Source organism: Schistocerca cancellata, chromosome 4 (assembly GCF_023864275.1).
Source record: "Schistocerca cancellata isolate TAMUIC-IGC-003103 chromosome 4, iqSchCanc2.1, whole genome shotgun sequence".
Classification (NCBI taxonomy): Eukaryota; Metazoa; Arthropoda; class Insecta; order Orthoptera; family Acrididae; genus Schistocerca; species Schistocerca cancellata.
This window is the reverse complement of record NC_064629.1, coordinates 154709428-154734200: the sequence shown is the minus strand read 5'-3', so window position 1 is coordinate 154734200 and position 24773 is coordinate 154709428. Positions and strand designations below refer to the sequence as shown.

The 24773-nt window shown below is 42.0% G+C and overlaps 1 long non-coding RNA gene across 1 annotated transcript in view; it reads right to left on the bottom strand.

Moving 5' to 3' along the window:
- Positions 1-22432: 22432 nt before the first annotated feature.
- Positions 22433-24773, bottom strand: part of LOC126183582 (uncharacterized) — a 104311-nt gene continuing 101970 nt past the window's right edge. The window contains exon 3 of the long non-coding RNA XR_007536773.1: positions 22433-24077. This is a non-coding gene — a long non-coding RNA (uncharacterized LOC126183582). The remainder of the gene's footprint in view (positions 24078-24773) is intronic.

The window sequence follows — 24773 nt, the reverse complement described above, 5'->3', positions numbered from 1 at the left end:
GTTAGGCACGGCTAGCACTTGGATGGGTAACCATCCGGTCTGCTCAGCGCTGTTGTCAAGTGGGGTGTACTCAGCCCTTGTGAGGCAATCTGAGGAGTTGTGGCCCCGGTCTCGTAAACTGACATATGGCCCGGAGAGCAGTGTGCTGACCACATGCCTCTCCATATCCGCATCCAATGATGCCTATGGGCTGAGGATGACACGGCGGCCGGTCGGTACCGTTGGGCTTCCATGGCCAGTTCCGACGGAGTTTAGTAGAGTTTAGTTTAGTTTCTTTTTTTTCTTTTCCCATCGAGATCTGACATTAATCAGCCAAACAAGTGTCCTCGAAGATATTTATTATTGAGCAAACATTTGGACGAATTTCTGATAATAATATATTAATCCTTCGTTGTTAGTGTGATGGGGTGTACCACTGCAGTTATAGGTATCTCTTGGCATACGCATGTTGTAGAACCACTGGTCCAGAAATAATCGTGTAAGTCCTGAAACTTTTGGTTTTCAGAATTGCTCTCCTAACTAGACAGCCAAACATCACCAAACACATCCAGGGGAAGATCTATGAGTGCTGGAGCTGAACACTTTCTTATGTAACAGTGTAATTTTTTTACTTTCCTTGTAGGCAGGAAACGGCCGCAACACTGAACTTCTATCCACAGATAGTGATTAAATAGGAAATTGCAACCGATAATCTCTGTTGAGGAAACAAACGTCTAGCTGATTGGACTGTAGCAGCTTCATTGTCCGCAATGAGAGAAACAAGGGCCCATTCAAGGTTTCAAGAGTTAAATAAAATGATAATATTTTTCATTTTATCTGTCGTAGAAAAAGACAGACAACTGGAATAGTGTTTGTTTCCTCCCAAGAACTTGCACTATAAGGTGTAAAGCATATACAATCGTCCAAACTATTTGTTCGAACTTTTGAACGTTCCATCCACAAAGAATGTTTCATAAACTGAGAAACAGACACCAATATTCTCTTAGTCGGTCCCCTGTTATCAACTGCCAAGAAAAATCTGATGCCATCATTCAATAATAAATTATTTTCTAGAAACAATATTCCTGCAGAATCGGTCGGAGCCTGCGTAGATCCCATGTACTCGTATTTTCTCGTAATGCGTTGCAGTTACTGCTCCGCACTTCTATGGGATAGTGACGATGTTATTAAGTTGTAGCCTTGACTGAAGCCCTATTTCTTCGACATACGCTGATGAAACTATAGTCTCTGTTTCTTTTGGCCGCTTTTCTGCACTTACAAATCGTTTTCGCACTTCATTTGCTGCTCCGACTTGAATACAAACATGGCTACCTCTGGTTATACACTGAAGCGCCAAAGAAACTAGTATAGGCATGCGTATTCAAATACAGAGATATGTAAACAGGCGTAATACGGATCTGCAGTCGGCAACACCTATATAAGGCAACAAGCGACTGGCGCAGTTGTTAGATCGGTTGCTGCTGCTACAGTGGCAGGTTATCGAGATTAATTGAATTGTAACCTCTGCGCATGAGCGATAGGACAAAGCATCTCCGAGGTAGCAATGAAGTGGGGATTTTCCCTTACGACCATTTCACGAGTGCACTGTGAATATCAGTAATCTGGTAAAACATCAAATCTCCAACATCGCTGTGACTGGAGAAAGAACCTGCATCAACAGGACCAACGACGACTGAAGAGAATCGTTCAACGTGACAGAAGTGCAGCCCTTCCGCAAATTGTTGCATATTTCAATGCTGGGCCATAAACAAGTGTCAGGGTGCGAACCATTCAACGAAACATCATAGATATTTTCTTTTGGAACTGAGGACCCACTCGTGTACCCTTGACGAGTGCACGACACAAAGCCTTACGCCTCGTCTGGGCCGTCAACACCGGCATTGGACTGTTGATGACTGGAAACATATTGCCTGGTTATTCGAGTCTCGTTTAAAATTGTATCGAGCAGATGGAGACAACCTCATGAATCCCTGACTCTGCATGTCAGCATGGGACTATTCGAGCTGGTGAAGACTCGATAGTTGTGTAGGGTGTGTGCGGTTGGAGTGATATTGGACCCATGATACGTCTAGATACGACTCTGACAGGTGACACGTACGTAAGCATCCTGTCTGGTCACCTACATCCGTTCATGTCCATTGCGCATTCCGACGGACTTGGGCAATTCCAGCAGGACAATGCGACACCCCACACGTCTAGAATTGCTACAGAGTGGCTCCTGGAACACTCTTCTGAGTTCAGTCACTTCCACTGGCCACCAAAACCCCAGACATGAACATTATTGAGCATATCTGGGATGCCTTGCAACATGTAGTTTAGAAGAGTTCTCTACATCCTCGTACTTTTACGGATTTATGGACAGCCCTGCAGGATTCATGGTGTCAGTTCCCTCCAGCACTACTTCAGACGTTAGTCGAGTCCATGTCACGTCGTGTTGTAGCATTTCTGCTTTCGTACGGGTGCCCTACACGATATTACGAAGTTGTCCTAGTTTCTTTGGCTCTTCAGTGTAACTGTGTCGTTTTCAGGGGATAGTCTTCCTTTGAATTTTCTTTTCGACGTCTATAAAACGCCAGTACGTCACATCTTCTTTCTTGATATACGAGGGTTATTGGGAAAGTAAGGAACGTTCGGTTCCAAAATGGAAACCACAGTGAAAATCCGATGAAGTTTTGCACAGGTGTGTTGGGCAGTGTCTCTAGTATGCCCATCGATGGCATTACGTCGTTCTCTTTAGTTCTGAACACACAGGGAGCACATAAAGATACCTAGAACAACAGTGTCTCCCGCCAAGTAAGAGGGCCTGGTGATAAATTTCGCCTGAAGGTATGCAGCCAACATTACATAACTGTCGTGCGTTTTCTTCTTCAAGACAATTCTCAGCCGCATTCTGCAGGGGCAATGAGGGTGCTCCTGCATCGTTTTCAATTGGAAATGTTTTATTACCCACAATACAGCCCGTAATTGTCTCCCTCTGAGTTTCAACTGGCACAAGCGTCCTATAAGCAATCTATTTTACGGAAGAACCACAGTTTCCTAAAATTTTCCCACTTCACCGAAGTCGACCAATCACCTTCCTAATCAATATCCTCACGTGGTTGTTCCATTTCATATTGCTTTGGAACGTTACGTCCACATATTTAAACGATGTAACGGTGTCAAGCAGGACACTACTAATGCTGTATCCGAACATTACAGATTTGTTTTTCCTACCCATCCGCATTAATGTACATTTTTCTACATTTAGATCTAGCTGCCATTCTTCACACCAACTAAAAATTTTGCGTAAATCATCTTGTATCCTCCTACAGTTAGTCATCTTCAACACCTTCCAGTACACCACAGTATCATCACCGCAGATTGCTGCCCACCCAATCCACCAGATCATTTACGTATACAGAAAATAACAGAGGTCCTCTCACATTTTCCTTGAACAGTGTTCATTCATGGACATAACCTTTTCGGTCTCTGGGAAACTGATTATATTCGACCTCAGAATATGTTCTAGAAATCTACAGCAAACCGATGTTAAGGATATGGGTCTGTAATTTTTCAGTTTCTTTCTTTTACCCTTCTTATAATCAGGAGTCACCTGTGCTTTTTTCCAGTCACTTGGAACTTTGCGACGGGCGAGAGATTAGCGATAAATGCAAGCTAGTAAGTGGCAAATGCAACAGAATACTCTGTAAAACCGAACTGTGTCTCCATCCGGATCTGGCGACTTATTTGTTTTCAACTTTTCCAGTTGTTTCTCTACTCCAGGGATGCTTATTACTATGTCATCCGTACGAGATTCTTTGCAGATAAAAAAAAAAAGGAGATGGTAAAATACGACAAACAGCACAAAACTGGACTGGAAGTTGTTGATAAGATGTGCTCATCCTAGAACGTTCAAAGAGGAACGAGGAGAGGTAGCATGGTTGTATTTTATTCAGTTCTCAGTATTAGTGTGATCTGTTCTCAAACAATTAATTTATCGAATAGCGATGAAAAAATACGACGTCGACTTTTTCACAATTACGCTATGTGATCAAAAGTATCCGGCTGAAAAGACTTACAAGTTCGTGGCGTCCTCTATCCGTAATGCTCTAATACAGTAGGGCGTTGGGCACCCTTAGCCTTGATGACAGCTTCCACTCTCGCAGGTATACGTTCAATCAGATGCTGGAAGGTACCTTAGGGAATGACAGCCTGATCTTCACATAGTGCTGCACTGAGGAGAGGTATCGATGTCGGTCGGTGAGTCCTGGCACGAAGTCGGCGTTCCAAAACATCCTAAAGGTGTTCTATAGGATTCAGGTCAGGACCGTGTGCAGGCCAGTCCATTACATGGATGTTATTTCGTGTAATCACTCCACCACAGGCCGTGCATAATGAACAGGTGCTCGATCGTGTTGAAACATGCAATGCCCATCCCCGAATTGCTCTTCAACAGTGGGAAGCAAGAAGGTGCTTAAAACGTCAATGTAGGCCTGTGCTGTGATAGTGCCACGCAAAACAACAAGGGATGAAAGTTCCCTCCATGAAAAACACGACCACACCATAACCCCACCCCCTCCGAATATTACTGTTGGCACTACACACGCTGGCAGATGACGTTCACCGGGCATTCGCCATACACACATCCTGCCATCGGATCGCCACATTGTGTACAGTGATTCGTCACTACACACAACGTTTTTCCACTGTTAAATCGTCGGATGTTTACGTTCCTTACCCCAAGCGAGACGTCATTTGGCATTTACCGGCGTGATGTGTGGCTTATGAGCAGCCGCTCGACCATGAAATCCAAGTTTCCTCACATCCCACCTAACTGTCATAGTACTTGCAGTGGATCGTGATGCAGTTAAGAATTTCTGTGTGATGGTCTGGACAGATGTCTGACTATCACACATTATGACCGTCTTCAACTGTCGGCAGTCTCTGTTAGTCAACAGACGAGGCCGGCCTGTACGCTTTTGTGCTGTGCGTGTCCCTTCACATTCCCACTTCAATATCACATCAGAAACACTGGACCTAGGGATGTTAGGTGTGTGGAAATATCGCGTACAGACGTATGACACAAGTGACACCCAATCACCTGACCACATTCGAAGTCAGTGAGTTCCGCGGAGCTCCCCATTCTGCTCTTTCACGATGTCTAATGACTACTGAGGTCGCTGATATGGAGTACCTGGCAGTAGTTGGCAGTACAGTGCACCTAACATGAAAAATGTATGTTTTTGGGGATGTCCGGATACTTTTGATCACATTGTGAAGCTTGGGAAGCACAGTTGGTGAGGCGACCGTTGGTCTCCAATTCGTCATAGTCCATTTGTATAAGAACTGCAGAAACTCTACCCAGAATAGTTGATCCCTCTTCGACTTGCACTTCTGCTGAACCCAACTCTTCTGAAGTGAGTACTCGGAACTGCCGCCGCATCTCTCTCAGAACTAAGAACAGAAGACTGACGAAGTACATTTGCAAACAGTGCGGTTTATGCTCGCGCCTTTGTGTGTACTTATGATTGTGAAAAATAAAAGAAACTGTTGGTTATGATAAGGACGACGAATGAGTGATATTTTATATGTAAATTGAAGGCAGAGTGGGGAGAAAGGAAAGGAAAGGGAAAGGAAAGGATTCGTTATGTCAGCTGCATCAGGACGTTACACGAATGATTGGCGATGAGAGTGAAAATGTGTCCCCGGCCGGGATTCGAGCCCGGGAGCTCCTATTTACTAGGCAGGTGCCTTAAACCCTGCGCCTCCCGGAACACAGTGTTTATTGCAATTGCACGGACTATCTCGGTACACCTCATGACCGACCCACATTCCCACCGAGCTACACCTATTCGCCGTTCATGTCCATCTCCTCCTTCCTCGCTACTCTGGGATTTCCGCAGGAGGTGGAACTTACTTGTGTGTCCCCAGTGAAGAAGGTGACTCTATTTCCCATCTAGGTGAATCAGTTATATGAATGCGTAGTGTCTGTTCTTTCGGAAAGGGATCTCAATGTAGCTACCAAGGACGATAGTCCGTGGAGTTGCGATGAACACTGTGTACCTGGAGGCGCAGTGGTTAACACATCTGTCTAGTAAGCAAGAAATCTCGGGCTCGAATCCTGGTCCGGCTCGCATTTACATTCGTCTCTAGTGATTCCTTGTAATGTTCCGATGTACCAGGTGATCAAAAAGTCAGTATAAATTTGAAAACTGAATAAATCACGGAATAATGTAGATAGAGAGGTACAAATTGACACACATGCTTGAAATGACATGGGGTTTTGTTAGAACCAAAAAAATAGAAACGTTCAAAAAATATCCGACAGATGGCGCTTCATCTGATCAGAATAGCAATAATTGGCATAACAAAGTAAGACAAAGCAAAGATGACGTTCTTTACAGGAAATGCTCAATATGTCCACCATCATTCCTCAAAAATAACTGTAGTCGAGGAATAATGTTATGAACAGCACTGTAAAGCATGTCCGGAGTTATGGTGAGGCATTGGCGTCGGATGTTGTCTTTCAGCATCCCTAGAGATGTCGATCGATCACGATACACTTGCGACTTCAGATCACCCCAAAGCCAATAATCGCACGGATTGAGGTCTGGGGAACTGGGAGGCCAAGCATGACGAAAGTGGCGGCTGATCACAGGATCATCACCAAACGACGCGCGCGAGATATATTTCACGCGTCTAGCAATATGGGGTGGAGCGCCATCCTGCATAAACATCGTACGTTCCAGCAGGTGTATATCAGCCAGGCTGGGGATGATGTAACTCTGTAACATATCGGCGTACCTCTCACCCGTCACGGTAGCAGTTTTGCTGTTTTTTTTTTTTGTTCTAATAAAACCCCATGTCATACCAAGCATGTGTGTCAATTTTTACCTCTCTATCTACATTATTGCGTGGTTTATTAAGTTTTCAAATTTATACTGACTTTTTGATCACCCTGTAGCTGACATCACTAATCCGTTCCCTTTCCTTTCGCCGGCCGCTGTGACCGAGCGGTTTCAGGGGCTTCAGTCCAGAACCGCGCTGCTGATACGGTCGCAGGTTCGAATCCTGCCTCGCGCATGGATGTGTGTGATGTCCTTAGGTTAATTAGGTTTGAGTAGTTCTAAGTCCAGGGGGCTGAAGACCTCAGATGTTAAGTCCCATAGTGCTTAGAGCCATTTGAACCATTTGAATCTTTCTTTTCTGTTCTCTCCCTCCACCTTCAATTTATATGTAATAAGTCACGGCTGCGGATTCCGAGTCGTTATACGAGTATGTGTTGTCTGTTCTTTCGATGTGTGCGAAAGAACATACAACATATATTCCTATAACTGAGTCATATTTTCTTTAGTTCCAGCCATCATATTGTATTGTATTGTATGTTAACCGGGGACCTAGAAACGACGGAGAGGCTCCGTCCCCGCCGCAGCCGCAGTGGTCCACAACCCCACGACGACTACCGCAGTCCACTTCACCCCTCCGCCACCCCACACCGAACCCAGGGTTATTGTGCGGTTCGGCCTCCGGTGGAACGCCCAGGGAAGGTCTCAAATGGTTCAAATGGCAATGAGCACTATGGGACTTAACATCTGAGGTCATTAGTCCCCTAGAACTTAGAACTACTTAAACCTAACTAACGTAAGGACATCACACACATCCATGCCCGAGTCAGGATTCGAACCTGCGACGGCAGTGGTCACGCGGTTCCAGACAAGCGCCTAGAACCGCTCGGCCACCACGGCCGGCTGTACACAGATAGTAACTGTAGCTAAGAACCCCCTTGCCGGCGTATTAGCTTAGTGACTCCTTTCTCCAACTGAGATAGTATGATAGAGTGCCTCCTAAGATTATTTAATTCGATTTTCCTTACGCAACGGATACCTGTACAATATTACTTATATGATATGTTGCCCATTGCCTAAGAACTGTAAGGTGAGGTTTTTTTAATGAGTGTAGTTTATGGGCTGAATCAATGTTCTTATTTCCTTTGTGTAAGGCTGTATTCCCGTGCAGTAAGTATCAACATTGTCTTGCAATGTTTTACTTGCTTCCCATTTGCTATCATCCATTCCGGAAGTACTGCATAACCACTTTTTCAGTTGCGCCTAAGGTCGGAAGAGTCTAGTTAGTAAAATCATTTGATCAGTTTGTCTATGTTTGAGGCAGATCAGGTTTCTTTACATGATTCCTTTTTGACACCAAACTCCATCACTTTATTCAGGTTAATCTGGTGGCATATATGAGTTGATTTGTGCGGCCATACCGGACGGCGGAACGTCTCACACCAGACGAGTGTAACGCCTATGTTTGTGTGGTAGAGCAATGGTGGTGTACGCGTATGTGGCGAACTTGTTTGTGCACCAATCGCCGACATAGTGTAACTAAGGCGGAATAAGGGGAACCAGCCCTCATTCGCCGAGGATGATGGAAAACCGCCTAAAAACCATCCACCTGACCTCGACACAAATCCGCCGGGCGGATTCGTGCCGGGGACCAGACGCTCCTTCCCGCCCGGAAGGCCGTGCGTTAGACCGTGTAAGTTTGCTGTTTATGTTTTTATGTAAGTAGGCTGTTTATGTTTTCTTTATGTAAGTTTGCTGTTTATGTTTTTTTATTGGCAACGTTACGTAGCACTCTCTATATGAAAAGTTTGAATTGTTGTCTGCCATTGTTGTCATGAACTGCTATAGCTGGATGCGAACAGCGTGTAGCGCTGGGCAGTTGGAGGTGAGCCGCCAGCAGTGGTGGATGTGGGGAGAGAGATGGCGGAGTTTTGATAATTTGTAATACTGGATGTCAATTATGAATATTAAGGTAAATACATTGTTTGTTCTCTATTAATATCTTTCATTTGCTAACTATCCCTATCAGTAGTTAGTGCCTCCAGTAGTTTGAATCTTTTATTTAGCTGGCAGTAGTGGCACTCGCTGTATTGCAGTAGTTCGAGCAGCGAAGATTTTTGTGAGGTAAGTGATTTGTAAAAGGTATAGGTTAAAGTTAGTCAGGGCCATTGTTTTGTAGGGGTTATTGAAAGTCAGATTGCGTTGCGCTAAAAATTATTGTGTGCCAGGTTAAGCACAGGCTTGTATAATTGTTCTAAGTGGACGTTTCATATGTACAATTGTTCAAAGGGGACGTTTCATATGGCGACCCTGCCAGGATACCTCACTGGAATCTTCTGATTTTTTCTTGTAGTTTGTGTATTTAGTGTAGCTTTTGTTTATTGCTAGCGCGTAATTGTAGAGAGAATCTCCTTTGTAGTTGCAGTCTTTCATTGTTGTAATGTAAAACAGTTGTGGCATGCATGTAGATTTGCAACAAGTATTTCGCAGCTGCGCTTGTAATTAACTACATATTATTTTCAGTGCTATGTTAATGTGTTCTCTTATTTTTGCTATTCAAATTGTGCTTTTCTGTGTTATCGTGTGAAATATTGTCACAATAATGGCGTGTGAAAAACGTAACACTCGGCTCCAAAGTAAACTGAGAAACGACAGTGAAGACGAAAGCAATGTGTTAGCGCCACTGTGTAATGAGTTAACTAATGTTCAAAGTAGTAATTTGGTAACTGTGCATAGGGAAATGGAGCGGGCGTCAAACAATGGCGTAGACAGTCAAACAGGTAGTGAACAGGGAAGCATTATCGATCGATCGGTCGGCAACAGCTCGCCTCAGGAATCCGAAATGATAGGACACAATTTTGCAAATACTGTAGATTCAGGTTTTGCGTCCTCACCGTTTTCTCAAATGAGTCAAGACACATTTTCTGCTTGTCAAAATGTGAATGTTGCTGGTGCAAATGCACTGCCGAAAAGCGTAGAGGAACAGATTCCAGACACTAATGCATTGTTATTACAATTAATGCAACAAATGGGACAAAATCTCCTAAAGTTAGACACAATGGAACAAAATCTTAATAAGTTAGACACAATGGAACAAAATCTTAAAAAGTTAGACACAATGGAACAACACCAGTACCACAGTTTCTACAAGGACTACAGTGGGTCTACACCTTTGCTGACTCACCAGTACCACAGTTTCTACAAGGACTGCAGTGGGTCTGCACCTCTGGTGGCCCACCAATACCATACTCTCTACCAGGACTGCAGTTGGTCTGCTCTGTGATGACCTATCTACCAATATTCGTCAGAACTTCGAATGACTCTGCTGTGGGTTTGCTCCATTGTGGCCCATTACCTGTCAGCATTTCAAGAGTCAGCACTGTCTTTCCGTTGGAAGGACAACACTACTTCTTCAATACTACATGGAAATCCACTACTTCTGTGTGCAATTTCTTTTACTAATGAGAAACTGTAATTACTATTATGATGAACAATCTGGACTGTCTTTATGGACTGTGAGAAAATTTTAGCTGTTGACCAACATTGTATTAATAAGTGTGTGCATTTGATATCTTTGTGATTGTAATTATGAAAAATTTTTTCAAATCTGTATTGGCCAGTGCCCAACACCATTTGTAAAAATTTTTTGTGGGGAGCATGGGGGCTATGTAAGTTTGCTGTTTATGTTTTTATGTAAGTAGGCTGTTTATGTTTTCTTTATGTAAGTTTGCTGTTTATGTTTTTTTATTGGCAACGTTACGTAGCACTCTCTATATGAAAAGTTTGAATTGTTGTCTGCCATTGTTGTCATGAACTGCTATAGCTGGATGCGAACAGCGCGTAGCGCTGGGCAGTTGGAGGTGAGCCGCCAGCAGTGGTGGATGTGGGGAGAGAGATGGCGGAGTTTTGATAATTTGTAATACTGGATGTCAATTATGAATATTAAGGTAAATACATTGTTTGTTCTCTATTAATATCTTTCATTTGCTAACTATCCCTATCAGTAGTTAGTGCCTCCAGTAGTTTGAATCTTTTATTTAGCTGGCAGTAGTGGCACTCGCTGTATTGCAGTAGTTCGAGCAGCGAAGATTTTTGTGAGGTAAGTGATTTGTAAAAGGTATAGGTTAAAGTTAGTCAGGGCCATTGTTTTGTAGGGGTTATTGAAAGTCAGATTGCGTTGCGCTAAAAATTATTGTGTGCCAGGTTAAGCACAGGCTTGTATAATTGTTCTAAGTGGACGTTTCATATGTACAATTGTTCAAAGGGGACGTTTCAACCGCACGGCCAACCGGGCGGGCCAGTCATCATATTACTTCAATATTGATTGAATTTTTCAACTTTCATAATAACTGTACTTTGATCGCTTTGAAACTGATTATTCCTAGTGTTATCGTTTATACATTGTGTCATTTGTATTCCTAAGATGGTATCAGGGAATTTATTTTCATATACATGTTATCAAAAAGTTAGCAGTCAGTCAATTTATAATAGCTAACTCCCAGATTCATGGAAAATATGGAAAATTATACAACTGGTGAAGCACAAAATTTCCAATTTTTTGTTGCATTTTGTCAATATACAGGGTGTTACAAAAAGGTACTGCCAAACTTTCAGGAAACATTCTTCACACACAAAGAAAGAAAATATGTTATGTGGACATGTGTCCGGAAACGCTTACTTTCAATGTTAGAGCTCATTTTAGTACTTCTCTTCAAATCACATTAATCATGGAATGGAAACACACAGCAACAGTACATACCAGCGTGACTTCTTCAAACACTTTGTTACAGGAAATGTTCAAAATGTGCTCCGTTAGCGAGGATACATGCATCCATCCTCCGTCGCATGGAATCCCTGATGCGCTGATGCAGCCCTAGAGAATGGCGTATTGTACCACAGCCGTCCACAATACGAGCACGAAGAGTCTCTACATTTGGTACCGGGGTTGCGTAGACAAGAGCTTTCAAATGCCCCCATAAATGAAAGTCAAGAGGGTTGAGGTCAGGAGAGCGTGGGGCCATGGAATCGGTCCGCCTCTACCAATCCATCGGTCACCGAATCTGTTGTTGAGAAGCGTACGAACACTTCGACTGAAATGTGCAGGAGCTCCATCGTGCATGAACCACATGCTGTGTCGTACTTGTAAAGGCACATGTTCTAGCAGCACAGGTAGAGTAACCCGTATGAAATCATGATAACGTGCTCCATTGAGCGTAGGTGTAAGAACGTGGGGCCCAATCAAGACGTCACCAACAATGCCTGCCCAAACGTTCACAGAAAATCTGTGTTGATGACGTGATTGCACAATTGCGTGCAGATTCAACATTACCTTCCTTCAATTGCACCAACTGGCGGTGAATCGAAGGAGTACAGCACATACTGACGAAACTAAAATGAGCTCTAACATGGAAATTGAGCGTTTCCGGACACATGTCCACATAACATCTTTTCTTTATTTGTGTGTGAGGAATGTTTCCTGAAAGTTTGGCCGAATCTTTTTGTAACACCCTGTATGTACACTTAAAGACAGTCATGCTTCATGTTCCACCCTTTGAATGAAAACTTTACTTCTTTTAAAATAAAATTATCCATTTGCCTCGTGTGGATCTCTCAGATCCATAGCGACTATACAGGTACGACTATCCATGCGCCTATTTGGGGTGCACCCAACTCAGTGTTAATAGGGAGACGTGTGACCCATTCGACTGGCCTGCGCGGCTCCGGTGGCGCGCAAACACAACCATGCATGTGCGGTCATCATATAAATGGAACACGCCGTAGTATCATATGGCCAATGCCGATCTTTTACGATTCTAAAAGCACTTTTCGAATTCGTTCGTTGGTTGTCATGGCTGCTTGATAATGGAACAATATTATAGAACTGACCACACGAGCAACTTATATGCTATTTCCTCTATGGATCATTGCATTTTCCTAAATCTCTTCCAACAAATCTAATATTCCATTTGCTTTCCGTAATACTGATTTTACGTGACCTTATCATACCCTATGACTTTTTAGTATTACCCTTGTGACTTCACAAACGAGGTTTAGAGGATCAAAAATAAGGAACACCTACTGCTCCCTACGTTTTCACTTTCCCATAGTACGACGAAACATATGGCTGCGCGGAAGAATTGTTCTGCGTTGCCCATGGGTACCCACGCACATCCGTAATATTCTGCTCCTAAAATAGCAGCAACTAGCTGAAAAGGATAGAACGTTCAGCAAATATATGCACCAATCTAAATAAATTAGGCGACACTTGGATCGCTTTGAGCTTCAATTAGAATTTATTCTATTCAACATCTATCAGAGCGATCTTCCAATCACAAGAAGTATCAGCCTGATGCAAGCTGGCGCATGATTAAACACTAATTGTCAGTTCCACTGACTACTAAATTCATTTAATAAAATTGCACCATTAATTCATCTACTTTGCAACAAAATTGCGTAGCCTCGTTTCTGTCATCAAACTAACATTATTGTTCCGGGTGTAGCCACGCGGTCTTAGGCGCCTTGCCACGGTTCGCGCGGCTCCCCCCGTCAGAAATTCGAGTCCTCCCTCGGGCACGGATGTGTGTGTTGTCCTTAGCGTAAGTTAGATTAAGTAATGTGTAAGCCTAGCGACTGATGAACTCAGCAGTTTGGTCCCATAGGAACTTATCACAAATTCTCAAATTTCGCTGGCGCTATTCACTTCTTAGCACAACTTGGGACTTCTACGAAGTCACATGCGAGACTAGCCTTAAAACGTTTATTAATATCGAAGGAGTTCAGATTATCGACGATATTATCGAACACGAGTGAGTCGCCGCCCAGATCATTATCGCTGCTCCCGCTTTCTCCATGCCAAATGATGCACTGCCCACACAAGCAGTGGTGTAGCAATGGGGGGTAAGAGGGGTGCGGGCCGAATCGGGTATCAGCTCCACAGGGGCGGCAAAACTTGTTAGGTCCTCTGGTAGGGGCTGTAAAAAATATTTTTTTTCATCGTTTCACTCCTGGTACTTATAGAAGGGGGCGGACAACTAGAGAGCTCGTGGACTACACCCGAACCGTTTGCGTGCGAGAATTTTACCACTAAAATAGCTTCTGAACAAAACAATTTCTTTTCTTTAATTGTCTACATGTCTAAAATACTGTAATCGGAGTAGTTTCTGGTATTATTGTTTCACGTTAAACTGCCACAGGTGTGCGACTGACCCGACACGAGTGTTTGCATGCATTTATCGTGAGTAACCCGGCGCGAGTGAGTGTTTTCTTCCGCATGGTACAGCTTCCAGAATGTCGAATGAAATATGTATTGAAAAAATGTTCAAATGTGTGTGAAATCTTATGGGACTTAACTGCTAAGGTCATCAGTCCCTAAGCTTACACACTACTTAACCTAAATTATCCTAAGGACAAACACACACACCCATGCCCTAGGGAGGACTCGAACCTCCGCCGGGACTAGCCGCACAGTCCGTGACTGCAGCGCCCCTGACCGCTCGGCTAATCCCGCGCGGCGAAATATGTATTGATTTATACACTCCTGGAAATTGAAATAAGAACACCATGAATTCATTGTCCCAGGAAGGGGAAACTTTATTGACACATTCCTGGGGTCAGATACATCACATGATCACACTGACAGAACCACAGGCACATAGACACAGGCAACAGAGCATGCACAATGTCGGCACTAGTACAGTGTATATCCACCTTTCGCAGCAATGCAGGCTGCTATTCTCCCATGGAGACGATCGTAGAGATGCTGGATGTAGTCCTGTGGAATGGCTTGCCATGCCATTTCCACCTGGCGCCTCAGTTGGACCAGCGTTCGTGCTGGACGTGCAGACCGCGTGAGACGACGCTTCATCCAGTCCCAAACATGCTCAATGGGGGACAGATCCGGAGACCTTGCTGGCCACGGTAGTTGACTTACACCTTCTAGAGCACGTTGGGTGGCGCGGGATACATGCGGACGTGCATTGTCCTGTTGGAACAGCAAGTTCCCTTGCCGGTCTAGGAATGGTAGAACGATGGGTTCGATGACGGTTTGGATGTACCGTGCACTATTCAGTGTCCCCTCGACGATCACCAGTGGTGTACGGCCAGTGTAGGAGATCGCTCCCTACACCATGATGCCGGGCGTTGGCCCTGTGTGCCTCGGTCGTATGCAGTCCTGATTGTGGCGCTCACCTGCACGGCGCCAAACACGCATACGACCATCATTGCCACCAAGGCAGAAGCGACTCTCATCGCTGAAGACGACACGTCTCCATTCGTCCCTCCATTCACGCCTGTCGTGACACCACTGGAGGCGGGCTGCACGATGTTGGGGCGTGAGCGGAAGATGGCCTAACGGTGTGCGGGACCGTAGCCCAGCTTCATGGAGACGGTTGCGAATGGTCCTCGCCGATACCCCAGGAGCAACAGTGTCCCTAATTTGCTGGGAAGTGGCGGTGCGGTCCCCTACGGCACTGCGTAGGATCCTACGGTCTTGGCGTGCATCCGTGCGTCGCTGCGGTCCGGTCCCAGGTCGACGGGCACGTGCACCTTCCGCCGACCACTGGCGACAACATCGATGTGGAGACCTCACACCCCACGTGTTGAGCAATTCGGCGGTACGTCCACCCGGCCTCCCGCATGCCCACTATACGCCCTCGCTCAAAGTCCGTCACTGCACATACGGTTCACGTCCACGCTGTCGCGGCATGCTACCAGTGTTAAAGACTGCGATGGAGCTCCGTATGCCACGGCAAACTGGCTGACACTGACGGCGGCGGTGCACAAATGCTGCGCAGCTAGCGCCATTCGACGGCCAACACCGCGGTTCCTGGTGTGTCCGCTGTGCCGTGCGTGTGATCATTGCTTGTACAGCCCTCTCGCAGTGTCCGGAGCAAGTATGGTGGGTCTGACACACCGGTGTCAATGTGTTCTTTTTTCCATTTCCAGGAGTGTATGTAAGTAAATGGAATTATTTATGAATATATTTTTGTACATCATGTTTGCTTCTCTTGTTAGTCGTAAGCAAGCTTTCAAGGGTTTCTTTTTCTCAATGCAAAATGTCTTAAAATTCTGGCGGAATTACTTTGCGACGACAACGACGACGACGATGACTATAACGACAACGATTATGATAACGATGAATTTGTGAGATGTTTCTCTGAGCTTAAACATGATAAGATTTTAAAAAGGTCTTTTGCATCTGCAGCCAAAGGGAGCGGACGTCACGTCACCTGCATACCTCTGGTGGAAATAAAGAATGTAAACCGTGCTTACTTGCAGCCATCTCCAACACATTTCGCGGGAATACTTTTGTGAACGTAGTTCATGTGTTGCTCACCCATCAGTTTCTTCTTCTTTATTACATTTTTGTTCTTTCTTGAAGTTTCTGCATTTTAGGCCACTGAACACAGTCTTAGGAATTCATAATAGAATCTCAGACACTGAAGCGTCACGTTCCAAAGAGTAGATTGAAATAATCAGACAACTACATCGAGAGCGACAATGAACATTGAGGTTGCATTGTCGCCTGCTTTCATACAAAAATAGCCCTTGTCAAAAGACAAAGGCTGTTTTTGTCAAATATTATTTTGATACGGGCTGTTTTTGTAGAAACATCACATTTTTGAGCTGCAGAACTCAAGACAAGGGACGTTTCAGCCATATCTGGTTAGAACAAATTGTGAGTCTTGGTGATGAAAACAAGATCGCGTTGAAATCGCGGAAACGATTGAAAAAAAACTGATAAGGATTGTTTTTGTTATGAAGTCTTCAATCGATTTAGTTCTCTAATAAATGTCCTGAGACTTACAGTCTGTCACTATAAATTGAGGTGACAAAATTCATGGGATACCTCCTAATATCGTGTCGGACTTCAATTTTCCTGGCGTAGTGCAGCAACTCGACGTGACATGGACTTCACAAGTCGTTGGAAGCCCCCTGCAGAAATATTGAGCCATGCTGCCTTTATAGCCGACCATAACTGTGAAAGTGTTACTGGTGCAACATTTTGTGCACGAAGTGACCTGTTGATTATGTCCCTCGTCGGGCGATATGGGTAACCAAATCATTTCCTCGAATTGTCCATAATATTCTTCAAACCGGTCGCAAACAACATTCCGTCGTTGTTACATGAAGTCCATGAATGGTTGCAAATGGTCTCCAAGTAGCCGACGTAACCATTTCCAGTCAGCGATCGGCTCAGTTGGACCAGAGGACTCAGTTCATTGTATATAAACACAACCCACACCATTACGTAGTCACGAGCAGCTTGCACACAGCCTTGTTGACAACTTGGTCCATGGCTTCGGGGGGGTCTGCGCCATACTCGAACAGTACCAACAGAAATCGGGACTCATTTCACTAGGCCACAATTTTTCAGCCATTTAGGGTCCAACCGATATGGTCCCGAGCCCTGAAGAGGCACTACAGGCGATGTCGTGCTGTTAGCAAAAGCTCTTGCGTTTGTCGCCTGCTACGATATCCCATTAACAACAAACTTCGCGGTACTGTCCTAACAGACATGTTTGTCGTACGTTCCACATTGATTGCTGAGGTTACTCTCGGTCGTTAAGTGAAGACCGTCGGTTATTGCGTTGCCTGTGGTGAGAGGTAATGCCTGCAATGTGCTATTCTCGGCATACTATTGACACTGTGGATCTGAGCATATGAATTCCCTAAGGATTTCCGAAATAGAATGTCCCCTGAGTTTATCTCCAACTATTTTTCCGCATTCAAAGTCTGGCAATGGCTGATGAATTTTCGATGGCGTTGAGCCACAGTCATACAATACTTCTTAAGAGAGTAAACAGCCAATTGACTGTATTATGACATTTATCTTCTGTACTATGCAGATTTCGGCTTTTATGCCATTATCAAGTACAATGCTAAAAGTTTTTAGACCATTATTAAGTCATATTTGTAGAGGCAGTCCAAAGTAGGTGAACAAGTCAAACGCACGAAAAAAAAAATCTGTTAATTCCCGTCGTGTATCCATAATAACTTTGGAAATTTTTCACATAAATCACCTGAGTGCAAATGACAGGTCCGCGAATGCATTGCTCTTTTATACCTTGCATACGCTATAGTACCGCCATCTTTATATATGCTATCCCATGACTTTTGTCATCTCACTATAGCTAGTTGAATTTGGGTATCAGACCGAACAGCGAGGTCGTAAGTCCCATCGGATTAGGGAAGGATAAGGAAGGAAGTCTGGCGTGCCCTTTCAAAAGAACCATCCTGGAATTTGCTTGAAGGGATTTAGGGAAATCACGAAAAACCGAAATCAAGATGGCCGGATGTGGGTTTGAACTGTCGTCCTCCCGAATGTGAGTCCAGTGTGCAAACCACTGCGCCACCTCCCTCAGTCTCAGTGTAGTATATCACTAAATTGTGACGATAATGCACTGCGTCAAGATGTGTGCTAGTTATGTGTGGTATCTGACATGCATCATCAGGGCTAGTGATGTTTCTCTCTCTCTCTCTCTCTCTCTCTCTCTCTCTCTCTTTCTCTATCTCACTCTCTCTCTCTCTCTCTCTCTGTGTGTGTGTGTGTGTGTGTGTGTGTGTGTGTGTGTGTGTGTGTGTGTGTGTCGGGTTGAGAGAGTCAGGGGACGCAGCACCTCCTCACATACCTTGGTGATATGCAGTCTCTCTATGTAAAATTATAGGCATTTTTTGAGATGTGGTACTAAAACATACGTGGGTGCAGGATGTGAATTACTTCGGCATTCCAAAACCAGAGGCCAATATTAATTTACCACATGGCCGATTTACAACATTCATAGCCAGCACAGTGCCCCAATATTATTGCGCACTAGTGGTAACTTTCTTCACACATCCACATTCTACACTTGAATAGCTCACTGAAAAAAAAGAATTATTAAAAGACGTTTCTTCTTACCCATCTAGAAGGCGAGTTATGATGGCTAGGTCGGATGGCAGTTTTTGGAGTAAGGGGAGCATGATCTCGACAACGTGTGCCCTATGTGCCTACTGAGATATCACGTAGCAAGACGAATTAAGTTGTACATGAATGAAATTTTATTTTCTTTCAGTATTGCTTTCTGGCATGACGATGTAAAAGATGGACACAGAGCATGCTTCGTAATGCTTACAGGCCTCGTGTTGACGGTTTGGTGAGTAGTAAAGGTTTGTCTTTGTTTCTAGAGCACGTCATAGTAACGCCAGTGGAGTAGTACAATATTTTCTCCATATGCGTAGAGTAAATACTTTAGTTACAAATTGGAGATTAACATTCAAAAGTAGATCAATGATATGCAGCATGACGTGATAGCTCCTCCTGTGCAACATTATTTCCTCGTTATATAATTAAAACCTTTGACAGGTAGATAATAGTCTGCATTTGATGCACTGGTTCTTTTTTCTTATAAATTGTATCTTATTCCCATATTCATACGTCTTCACTTTTTATACTAGCAGTAACAGATTGCTACCTTATGTTTCTTAGAAAGGTCCGCGTCTTTGTATGACGGTATATTTGTTTACTTTGTTCTATTTCTATGCATTTACAACTTTTGTAAGGACGCTCGCCATAGCTCTTGTGCTTCTTTCATCTGTTAGTTTTTATTACAAGCTGACGTCAGTAAATATGACTCTGTTCATTCGTTTTTTATTTGCATTGTGATTATGTATTATTTTTTGTTTAGCTTTTAATATAGCCATTTTCAGCTACAACGATGTACAGCGTCAATGTTGCTACTATTTTGCTAACTGATAACAGCCAATACGTCTTCGTTTATTGGTTTTTATTTTACATTTTAAAGTTTGTAACTCATTATTTTGTTGTTGAACTACATACTCATATCTAGTACTTCTCATAAATAAAATTCACTATAAATCTTGACAAAGTACGTCATCATATTTGCTACTACTTTGCCACCTGACGGTAGCCATGCAGCTTTTTCTTTTCTGTCCTCGTTATAAACTAAAAAATCTTTTGCAGTCTTGCTTCCTGTTATAATTTTATCATGCATATTTGCCCACTGTATTTTTATGATTTAATTTTTTGGACTCTGTTGTGAATTACGAAGAGGTATGGCGCCACCATCACTGCTATGCTGACATCTGGCATGAATGTTCACCTGTAAGTTTCATGTTAAAGATTTTGACACTAGTCTGCTAACGATTGTCATGTATACATCTTGTAAGCTTTATATCTACGTGCAGCATCATGCTGCTAGGCATGTTTTTGCCTGAAGCACCTTGTGTGAACAACTGAGCTTTGTTCTTGTAGTTTATTGTTCTGATTCGGTTTTGTAATTTCCATGTAAAAAATGGTTCAAATGGCTCTGAGCACTATGGGACTTAACAGCTGTGGTCATCGGTCCCCTAGAACTTAGAACTACTTAAACCTAACTAACCTAAGGCCATCACACACATCCATGCCCGAGGCAGGATTCGAACCTGAGACCGTAGCACTCGCGCGGTCCCGGACTGCGCGCCTAGAACCGCGAGACCACCGCGGCCAGCAATTTCCATGTATCTTTGGCACTTTATCACAGATATCTAAAGACTGCAAAGTCCGAAACACATCATATTACGAGCAATAAAGTCATTATATTTTCAAACATGATTTTTTAATTGTGACCAGTCCAGCCTTTATATAGTGCTACTGTTTATTTTCAACATGTCTGTGAGCCTCTTACACGATTTTATGTGGCAACTGTCACATCAGCTCTATGAATGTGGACCCGAGGTATAAATGCGAGTGGCTGACGTTTCCTTGGTCACTTATTGCTTGAACGATTAAAAACATTTTCTATAGATTGTAAATCAGAATTTCTTAACTTTCTAAATAGACCCAAATATGTTCATAAAATGTGTTACTGCTGTTGAGAAAACCACTACAGCGTTCTCGTTGTTTGCCTCTAAGTGATGGACCTGCGCACCTTTTATTTACTTTCTATTATTTCATCTTGTATAGTATCAGTTTACCATATGAGGTGACTTATGTTTCAGAATTTTTGCTAAGAATCCAGTAACTGAGCAAATATGTGTTTTAGTGAACAGGAAATTCTAAGAGTAATGTGTGTGTCAAATCTACAGCGTTGGTGACTGTATTGAATTTGTACTGAAAAAAGCACTGGAAATGAATGTGAATTGTTGTAAGAGGTGCCTTTTTCAGTGAGAGAGACTATTTTTTACAACAGGTACAGTTTTTGTGAACTGTATGGTATTCATTTTTTAGATTTTTGTGTTATTATGCGTCACGTCGTAGTAATAAAATTGGTGTCCTCTTCTCAGTGACATAACAAACTTCCATTCAGTAAGCATAGTTTCAAGAAACGTAGTGACCCCCATCCATTCACGACAATATTAGCAATTGAGCAAGTTTTACAGCCAAATCTCGTTATATAAATGGTAATGTGAAAACTATGACAGAGGCATACAAGAACAAATTTAATCAAAGCATGTAAGAAAGATAATGAAGTAACAGCTTGCTGAATACACTGAAACTTTAATACTACTTTAATACTGATGTGCCACCAAAATCATAATGTGTTTTACAAATATATTTTCTTCATTTACCTTCAGCATGAGATTCATGAAATTACTAAACCAAAAGAACGGTAATTTTTCTCTTACAAAACTGATAAACTCATGTTATAAAAGATTTTAACATTATTCTTCTATCTTAGATATTGGTCTAATTATTTGGTGCTAAAAGTCATTTAATGAAAGATTACTTTTTTGATTTTTGTCCTGAGTCTTGCAAGCAACACAGTATAAGAAAATCTACATATATTCTTGATGATCGTTATATTAGCTAGAAAAGATATACTTTTTATTCTGCATATATATACATTAAATATGTACTGCAGATGTGAAGACATACCTGCAAAAGTTTCTAGAAATAGCAGCTGTTCTCTCTGACCGAGTAACTTTACTAGTTATCTATGAACGTTTTTATCTCTGTTTTGCTTATGTAAAAAATATTGCGTATATAATTTTAGTTAATACTGCAGAAAATCCTGACACTACGTTTATGGTAGCATCTTAACGCAAACACTAATTATTGTTCATAATGAAATGAATAATGTAGAAATTGCACTTACTAGGATATGTTATTACATCTCACTCCACCGAACTGTGTCAGTCATGGGGATCTACGGTCTTAGTAGGGTTGGGTTGTTTGGGGGAGGAGGCCAAACACCAAGGTTATCGGTCTCATCGGATTAGGGAATGATGAGGAAGGAAGTCGGCCATGCCCTTTCAAAGGAACCATCGCAACATTTGCCTGGAGCGATTTAGGAAAATCAACGAAAACCTAAATCAGGATGGCTGGATGTGGGATTGAACCGTTATCCTCCCGAATGCGAGTCCAGTGTGCTACCCACTGCGTTACCTCACTTGGTCTACAGTCTTAGTACGAATATTAATTTGCTCTGTGATAGCCCTCAGCATATGCTGCAGAGGCCTTCCAGCTTTAATTTAGATATGTTATTGCTTACCAGTTGCCTAAAAAGCAATAAGAAAATAATTACACAAAAGAGTTTTTGTTCAAGGTATTGATCCTTTATTTAATGAAAAACATACAGATATAATATAATATTATAAGAAAAAACTAATTAGAAAAAATACATCTCAAAGTGATATTTCCAATTCCATAAGTATTTTCACAAATATTTCAATGATAACTAGTTTCTATATATGAACAAGTGTCAAACTATATGTTTTACACATTGTTAGCAAACTTATAGCAGTACAGGTGCTCAGCAACTTCGGTTTTTAGAAGAGTCATAGAAAAATGATTACTGGTAAGTAGAACTGTGTAATACTAAAATTTCATTAGTTATCTTTTAGGATTCATAGTAATATACACATGATATATTTAGAGGAAACACATTACCCACAAATTTATCTTTATCCAATTAGAAATTTATCAGTATATTTGGTTATACCATAAAGGGCTATAATTAACTGTCATGTATGATACTGTATGTAATATAGAAGCTAAACACTCGTTTCTCACATTGTATAAAAAATGGTATTGACACCTATTTTTTACTTAATTCTCACAAAAATTTTACAAGTCACTTATAACAACCAATAAATTGATAATTCATGTAATCATACCCAATTGTAGCACAGAAACTACACAGCTACATCAGTCAGATATTATCTATCACATCCAAAGGTCACTTACATGGTTACAACAGTCTATTTAACTGAAATATCTACTTCTATTTCCAACTATAATTTTCTATAATTCCCTTATCTACCTACAATAATTCTACAATAACAATAATCTAACAGCAGTTACAACTCCAATACAAGTTTCCATATTAAGCTTGTTCGTCAAACAGTAATGTATTCTGTCAAAATTCTAGTAACATAGCAATTCTGTATCATATGTTTCCTGCTGTAAATGAACATTTTACTTAGGTTTTTAATTCATTAACTGGTATGAGTGAAGCACACATGTTAAAATCACAAGTATTTTACACAGCAGTGGAAAATGATGTAACCACTGTTGAAAGATCCCTGTACAATAGAAATCACAATAACTATGGTTGGAGAACCTTCTTATTCATACCCACCACAGAATGCAGGTACCAGGCAATAAGTATACATTAGTATAAAATGCTACACGTCATCTTAATAAACAACTAGTTGACGCTGTAGACACCTGGTAGATTACTTTCAGATGGCTGAGCACTTTTTCTACTTGATAAATATTCTATCGTCATCTGAAAAGCTTTCAATCAATCTTTACACTACAAAACTCTACTCACAGTGTAAAAATGAATTTTTCATGTTTAAATTTAAAAAAATAACGCATAAAAATGCTATGACTATCTCTGTTGGAAACCTGAGCCAGACACCACATGCATGCTTACATAAATCTCTGAACCGCCTCCTGTGTGGTAAATAAAGTTACGTACATTATTTTAGAGGCCGTAATTTGCCAAAATGTCTAAAATACAAATAAAATTTCCCATGATGTTGAGAACAGGATGAGTGAAAAGAGTCATCATGTTGCTAAATTTGCATCCATCTATTTGTCGTTATCGACATTTGCATCTTCACCGAGCTTTTCGTTGTCCTGAGCGACATTTCCATCATCATGCTCTTCATGCAAATTCGAACGATCCATTTCATCTTTTATGGTGGCAGCAGCAGCCTCAGTGGAAACATTTTTGTCTTGTATCCCTGTTGCTATTTCATGTAACCCATCTTCCTCTGGCAACTGTTGAGTCAATGTAGGCTTTTCTTGCTTTTGCAGATTGTTTTCTGAAAAAAGAAACCACAGGTCTAGTGTACATCACAGTTATTGTAATAAATGGCGTGTCGAATCTGTGGGTAAATATACAAAAAATATATTAACTGTAAGACACTTTAGGAATACACTGTGTAAAGCTGCCTATAGCATACTGCACTTATTTTCTCATAATTACACATTATAAGGTTCTTTCAAGACTGAAAAACAAGTGACGCCCGCCAGTTATTATCATTCTTGTGAGAAACTCAATTTTGTTCTCTCTGAGTCACAAGTCAAACATAGAAGATTTTACGGACTTTCAACAAATCATTTGCCACACGTAACTCACTGACAACTGGTTTACTATAGCACAGCTAGTAAGGTTACATACAATGAAAAAAGTTAAGCTTAGTAGAAAAAAAATGAATTGCAAGTAAACAAATATTTCTCAGGTGCTGTATGCTCCATAATGCTGTAAATTGTTGAAATTGCCGTTTATGTTGTATCGTGAACTGCAGCAAAAATATAAATAAAGTATGTTGATGTGGATCTGTGATTCATGAATTAATATCATTCATGTATGGAAATTTATATTTTGTGCAGATTATTTCTGATTCACTGAGGGATTCTGAGTTTCCAAAATACAGATGAACATAGAAGCTTGACAATTATGACTGTGCCCAGTTTCATTAACATTTACTTACTGGAAATTTAGATATTTTCATTAA